The following is a 7463-nucleotide window of genomic DNA, read 5'->3' as shown; positions in this document are numbered from 1 at the left end:
GGTAGATCCTTTCCATCCATGGCATTTTAGGAACTGCCCAACAACCTGTTTCACTATGGAGCTCATGAGAATTCGTTCTAATCTTTGCTATATTAATTTTCTTCTTTGAGCTAGTTAAAATAGAAAGATACTTTTGATCTTCTAGGGTGGGGTTGATGACCTTCTTATAATAACCTAATTTTCTTTTAGCCTCTAAATCTTTCTCACACCACATTTTTTCTTTGAACTTATAAGTAACAATATCTTTAATGTTATTTATGTTTTGCAATGCATCATTCTCGTTGATCTCTCAATAGTTTAACCAGGCCCTTGTGTCTTTATGCCACCCCGATTAAGCCTTAGGTGGTTTTGGCTGGAATTTAAAGCTAGCTTAGGAAGTCTATGATTGTCTATGTTATTGATTTTGTGCTTGTGCAGCAGAAACCTAATCATAGCTAGGCTCTCAATAGGGGAAAGACCTGCTTCTATAAGGAGAATAGGATAGGGTGTATTACTTTTAATTTTCAGGTTATAAGTTATAAAACGATTCTGGATTTGCTCAATCTTTCTCCATGATTCTCTAGAGATGCTGCAACCCCAAACCTCACAGCCATATAAGATAACAGGAGTGACTAAAGTTTCAAAGAGGAACTTCTTTTTATCCCACATTACGAGGTTTGTTGTTTTACATTTATTTTCAAGACCAAAATAAGCTTTCCACCCCCCATTAATCCTTTTCTCAATGCTATGGTTCCAGTTGAGCTTGTGATGAATATCAATTCCTAGGTACTTGTAAGAATACACTTCCTCCAAGTTATTATTGTCATACATAAAATTAGCGTAAGTGTCCTTCTTGGATTTGATAATCATAACTTTTGTTTTGTCAGTGTTAACAGTCATACCCATGGTAGAGCAGAAATCCTTAAGAAGCCTGAGTTGCTTATCAATATCAGATGGGCACCTTGCCAAAAGAACAATATCGTCAGCATAGAGAAGAAGGATGAAGACTATCCCAGCTAAGATCGTGCCATCACATCCTGCTTCCTCTAAATAGCCTTCAAGCTTTTCGATGTAAATGCCAAATAGGGTAGGGGAGAGGGGGCAACCTTGTTTAACTCCAATGTTACAATTAATATCTTTCGACCACCCCTCATTGCTATTTAGATTGGCAACTACATTCTCGTATAACCTTATAGCGGAAGCTCTCAACTCGAGAGGAACCTTTAACTCTTCTAATATATTCCAAAGGTTGTATCTAGGAACCGTATCGAAAGCCTTTCTAAAGTCCACAAAGCAACAAAAAAAATTGGATTTATCATTACGACATTCCTCCGCAATGATCTTAAGCGTAACGAGATGGTCTGTTGTTGAGTGATGCCTTCTGAAACCTGTGTGGCCTTTAGCCCGCTTACCTTCACTTTCAAGCCATATGCTTAACTTCTTTTACAAGCAAGTTAATTAATCAATCAATCAATTAATTTTAATTTATATAATATTTTGGTTAAATAATTAAATGTTCTAATTCTATGCCAACGGAACCATCAATTTTCTTTAGTCTAGTTCTAGCCTTTAACCCTGATTTCCTGCTTGGAGAATGAGTTAATATCATTGTTTAAATTTAATAATAACATTTAAAATTATTATTACAAATTTCATTTTGTTGGATCAAAAATGGATTTTTATGATTTTAGAATAATACATTTATTCAATATTAGATATCATTTTTTGGGATTCAACTGTCTTAAGTAAGTTCAATGTTATCTAATAATTTCATTATTATTAAATATTCCATTTTCGTTATTATTAAATATTTTCATTATTGTTAAAGTGCAATATATTAAGATATATAAATTTTTAATTTTTATTTAATATCAAACTTTTAAAATAAATAATATATAAGAAAAACAATTGATTTGAAAGAAGGGTTGTAATTTTCGTTTAATTTTACATTTTGGATAAACTTTAAATGTAGAAAAATAATTGGGCTTACAATATAAGATTTTTAAATTAAATTAAAATAAAATTAATTACGCCGTAAGGTGTTTCCCTCTGAAATCAACTCCCCTCTTTGCCCACCTGTCATCTTGTGCACCACAAAATTTTATGTTAGATGATTGCAGAAGGTTCAATCGTTCGATCAAGGTGGTTACCAATTTGTTGCAGAAACGGTTTGCAGAAACTCGGTGTTCTTCATTCTTCTCGGTTGGGTTTGGGATGAAGATAGTTGTGATGCCTCACTTCAAATCTAAGGCCAATATTAGCGTGGCGCCATTCTTGCCTATCCCAAACCCTACTTTCTCAGTCGTTTATGGGGCGGTCTGTCCCTGGTTCATATTGGTTCTGTTCGTTTTCTGGTCTGGTTCTGGATCTGGTCCCGTGTTAGTGGTTTCTTGCTCTCTCTTGTTCTGTCAAGTTTTCTTAAACTTCAGTCTGAGAAGATGGCTTCAACAGATGTTGAGTTCTGATGCTTCGTTGGAGGTCTTGCATGGTCTACTGACGACAGAAGCCTGCAGGAGGCTTTCAGCCCCTATGGCGAAGTCGTGGAATCCAAGGTAAAGCCATTATTTGTGTATTAATCTCTCGAATTCTCATGGTCATGTCCATTTTGTCATAATTAGGGTTTATTATTTTTGGGGTTTTGAATTTGATAGGTTTTATTAGGGTTTGCTTTTGGGGTTTTGAATTTTCACAGATTTAATCATTTTCTGAGGGTTTCTCAAAACTAGGGTTTGCTTCGGGGTTTTGGGTTTGACGAATAAAGTTCTTTTCTGAGGGTTTGTCTCTGGATTTGTTTTCTGTAGATTATAAGTGATCGGGAAACCGGTAGATCCCGTGGATTCGGCTTCGTGACCTTCAACGATGAGCAATCGATGAGGGACGCCATCGATGCAATGAATGGCAAGATGCTTGACATGAGCATCATCACCATTAATCCAGCCCAGTCTAGAGGAAACGAGGGCGGTGGCTCTTGTGGCTACCATGGGGGCGGTGGTGGTGGGGGTTACGGTGGAAGCCGTGATCATGGCGAACGTGGTTATGGTGGTAGTGGCGGCTACAATGGTGGTGGTGGTGGTGGTTATGGTGGCGGCGGTGGTGGCTATGGTTGGGTGAGTGTATGCATGTTGGGGGCTGAGATGGGATTTCTTTGTCTTCTGTGACTAGTTCGGCTTTCATAAATTTGACAAGAGTCTACACATGATCGAAGCTGTCTTTATAAGTGCTTGCTTGCTAATATTATGATATTAATGCGCATTCAACACCTTGTTGGTTTACATTGTTTGATTGCTTCTGTTATTGAGCAATTTGATGCACATCTCCAACTTTCCAAGTGGTTAGTTGTAATCACCATTCTTGAACACTCTATCGAATGTACAGAATATATGATTAACAAACAGACGATTAAGGAAAAAATCAAGCTTTCCACCTTCAAGAGATACTATGGGCATAATATCCATGATAAGAAGTTTGAAGGGAAAGTAAAGTTATGCTATGTTAGTGATGATAATGTTGTGCTGCAATTTTGTTGGTATTATGTAGGTATCAGTTTTTGATGATGATAGGTGAAAAAAGTATGGAGTCATGGACTCAAACTTGACATTTTAACACATATCTAGGCTGTAGAAGCCAACCAATACACCAGTGTTATGTCTTCTTGGTTAGAATATTTTGCTGCTAGAATGCTAAAATCATCTAGGACTCATATTTTTTATTGCCATTTTCATAGCTTGCAGAAATGTATATTTACAAAGTTACACGTTGATAATTCATAATAAATTTACTTCATTTTAACTTTTTAAAATGCAGTTGCAGGCTTATGAAGGGAAGATAGGGTCTATAAGTGTTTTTGATACTCCAATTTTTGCGTTATAAATTGTTCTTTCCATGCGAATTCCTTTCAGTTTATTTGAGGTAGAAGTCATTGTCACATTGATGCCTCAAATGTGGATATGATAATGAAACTTCATTGAAAATATCACGAGAATGTTCACAAACAACCTTAACTAGCTTTTAGCACAGGAAATATATATTATGCCACACTTAAAATTAATCAGAAAAAAATAGTATTCCAGTGTCAAGAAAGCAGGATATTGTAAAATTGTTCATTTTTAGTAGCCTCTCCTTCTCAATAAATAACTTTTTATTTAATAGTGAACACAATGTTTCCTTATATAACATGGTTGTAACCTTCTTGTATGGTTGAGACTTTTGTTATGTTGAAGGTTTCAGCTGTTCTATGCCTAGACCAATTTCAGTCCTTTCCAAGTAAAAAAGAGAAAAAGACAGTTTAGAATTGCACTTTTTCTGATCTAAAGTTTGAGCATACAATATTAATTTGTCTAGCAACTTTTGCAGCACGCTCTCCAGTTCTTCTACTTGGGACTTGTCATCATGGTATCAGGATGGTTTGGTATGTTCCAATCCAATTCACAACTTTTGTTTGTCATGGTTTGGTGTGTGATTATTGGTTTGAATATTTTGCAAGTAAAAAGAGAATATTAGACAAGGGGTTTTCATACCCGTACTTAGTTAAAGTTCACTTCATTTTTTTATTTATATTTTTGGTTTTATAATTTAAAATAAATACATCAGCTGAACACATGGCCTATACCTTCTAGAGTAGTTGATATTTTGTATCATTTTCCTTCCAGCAAACAATCTACAATGCTGAATAGCTGAAAATAAGCTGTTTGTATGGATTTATGCAGAGGTCTCATGTTGGATGCAAACAGGGGAGCGACAATCAGCTTGAATGAGAATGCAATATTTAAAATCTGTTTTGAGCCAAGATGTTACTTTTTTTGACACGAAGACCAGCACTGGAGAAATTATCAGTTCTATCTCTACAGATATAGTAGTTATATAAGATGCAATTAGTGACAAGGTATATATCCTAAATTTGCAGATGAGAATGAATTTGTATTCTCTTAAAATTATGGCTGTGCATTTTATTTTGTTTTGCATATTGACATTGTGATATAAGAAAAAACTAAAAGTCAAAAAGCTCAAATTGTTTTTTGGTCAGAGGTGTACATATGCTCACCAACATCTTTTTTTTTTTCCCTTTTCCTTGTTTCCTGTGACTTTGGTAAATCAACCTAAGGAACTAGTAAATTACAAACCAAGGTTTTTTAGTTTTTAAAAGCAATAAAGAAAGTTGCCAAAATCGAAATTAGTCATTAGGGCTGGAAATATATACAACATTCTCACTAAGGGTTGCACTTGCGGATGTTTTCTTGGGCATCAGGTACATGACAAAACTTGACTTGTGCCAAAACTAATTCAATTTGTCTTTCACTATATTGCATCTAATTTTAGTGGCGCGGGGACAGGGAGATGACAAGACAATTTCGGGGAAGGCTGGAAGGTACCCCATATTTCTAGAAGACATGCAACTAGGATGGCATAGTTTTATTTGAAAACATATAAAAATAAAAAAACATAGATTCTAGAACCTAGGACGGTGATACAACTCAATAAAAATAACAATTTTCAAATAATAAGTCTAAAAGACTTTGTTTATGTTGATATTGAGGTAATATGTAACAAATTTGGTCCTTGCAAGCTTAAGTAGCTCCAACTTAGAATGAGTGTGGAAAATGTATTGATTGGCTTCATCAGTGGTGATGAATTTTAATTTTTTCCCTCTTTTGTACAATATATTCATTCATCATTTGCTAGGATTCAACTTAATAATATCATGCATCAAAGGCTCACTGTATGCACCAAAACCTAGAACAAAAATGTGAGGATTTACCTACTCAATGATTGCCTTTGCTGCCTTGCAATTAGGTGCATCTGGTGATTGCTTCTACTGTATGACAATTAGGTGCATCATCAATAATTAATTGAATGACATTACACAACCCAATTTCTGTAATGGTTTTCAGTAAGAGCTACACAATATTAGCAACAGTCTCACCAAATGTTAAATCATGGGCTGCAAGGAAGACCACATTATGAATGGACACAATAAGAACATTTATGATTTATCGATGACATGATTTCAACATTTTTCCAATGAGCAGATACAATGGATAATCCATATTCTCTTCATTGCTTATGGAGTCCATGAAAATGCATCTTTCTTCAATAATGTTGTTAGAGGTGCTGCTATTCTTCCATAATTCTTAACAAACTTGCGATAATACCCTGTCAATCCGAGAAATCCTCGTAGATGCTTCATGGATGTGGGAATTTTCCATTCCTTAATGGATTTAATTTTGCTAGGGTCTACCTTAACACCTTCATGAGATACAATATGACCCAGATATTCCACCTCTTGTACTCCAAAGAAACATTTGAAGCTTTTTGCATATAATTGTTTCTCCTCCAATAGTTTGAGCACCCTGTCAGCATGTTGAACATGATCCTTCCAAGACTTGTTGTAGATTGGTATATCATCAAAAAAACTAACACAAATTTTCTAAGGAAGGGCTTGAAAATGGAATTCATCAAACCTTGAAATGTAGAAGGTGCATTAGTAAGGCCAAAAGACATGACAAAAAATTCATAATGACCCTCATGAGTTCTAAATGTTGTTTTCAAAATGTCTTCAGTCTTCATTTTGATTTGATGATATCTTGAACGAAGATCCAACTTGATGAAGTAAATTGATCCATGCAATTCATCCAATAATTCATCAATGATAGGAATGGGAAATTTATCTCTAATATTGAGCTTGTTGAGCTCCCTATAATCCAGACACATGCACCATGATCCATCCTTCTTGTGCACCAATACTACTGGAGTAGAGAAAAAACTTTGACTAGGTTGAATTATACCAGCCTCTAACATTTCTGCAACCATACATTCAATTTCACTCTTTTGGGCATAAGGATATCTATAAGGCCTGATGTTTGGAGGAACACTTCTTGGAATCAAATGAATAGCATGATCATTATCACGAATATGTGGGAGGCCTTTGAGAGTCTTAATAATTTGGAATGATTGTTCAAGACTTTTTGGAGATCTAGAGAAATAGATGATTTCGATGTGGGAACCTATAGCGAACATAATTGTGCAATTACGCCTCGTTGTTATTTCTTTAGAAGCTTTGTCATTCCGTTAGAGCTTATTATATTTCTTGGTTTCCCTGCGATACCCCTTAATTCAACTTCATTTCCTTCCGAAGAAAATTTCGTGAAAAGTTCTTGAAAATTAAAAGCTATCATACCCAAATATTGTAGCCATTGGACTCCTTGTACAACATCAACACCACCCATTGGTATGGAAAGCATTGGGCTATTCAATACATATTCTCCCATGGATAGCTTGATATTATGGCACTTTCTAGAGCAATTTATGGTTCCTCCACTTACAACCATCACTTGACACTCTGGTGCTGGATATAGGAAGCAATTCAATTCCTTGGCTATCTTACAATGAATAAAATTACAGGCACTACTTGAATCAATCAACACTATTACCTTTTTCTTCTTGATATGTCCTTCTATCTTGATAGTTTGAGGAGTGGTAATTCTAGC

General features: G+C 35.2%; 1 pseudogene across 1 annotated transcript; it reads left to right on the top strand.

The window, feature by feature from the left end:
* The first annotated feature begins 2294 nt into the window (after positions 1-2294).
* Positions 2295-4733, top strand: LOC149145986 (glycine-rich RNA-binding protein GRP1A pseudogene; annotated as a pseudogene). The gene is made up of 3 exons (XR_016265157.1): positions 2295-2531; positions 2781-3086; positions 4686-4733. The product of XR_016265157.1 is annotated as a glycine-rich RNA-binding protein GRP1A pseudogene (transcript).
* The last annotated feature ends 2730 nt before the right edge of the window (positions 4734-7463 follow it).

Source organism: Pinus tabuliformis, chromosome X (assembly GCF_031772625.1).
Source record: "Pinus tabuliformis cultivar Carrire ecotype Pingquan chromosome X, CPIR1, whole genome shotgun sequence".
NCBI lineage: Eukaryota > Viridiplantae > Streptophyta > Pinopsida > Pinales > Pinaceae > Pinus > Pinus tabuliformis.
This window is presented reverse-complemented; position numbering and strand designations above follow the sequence as displayed.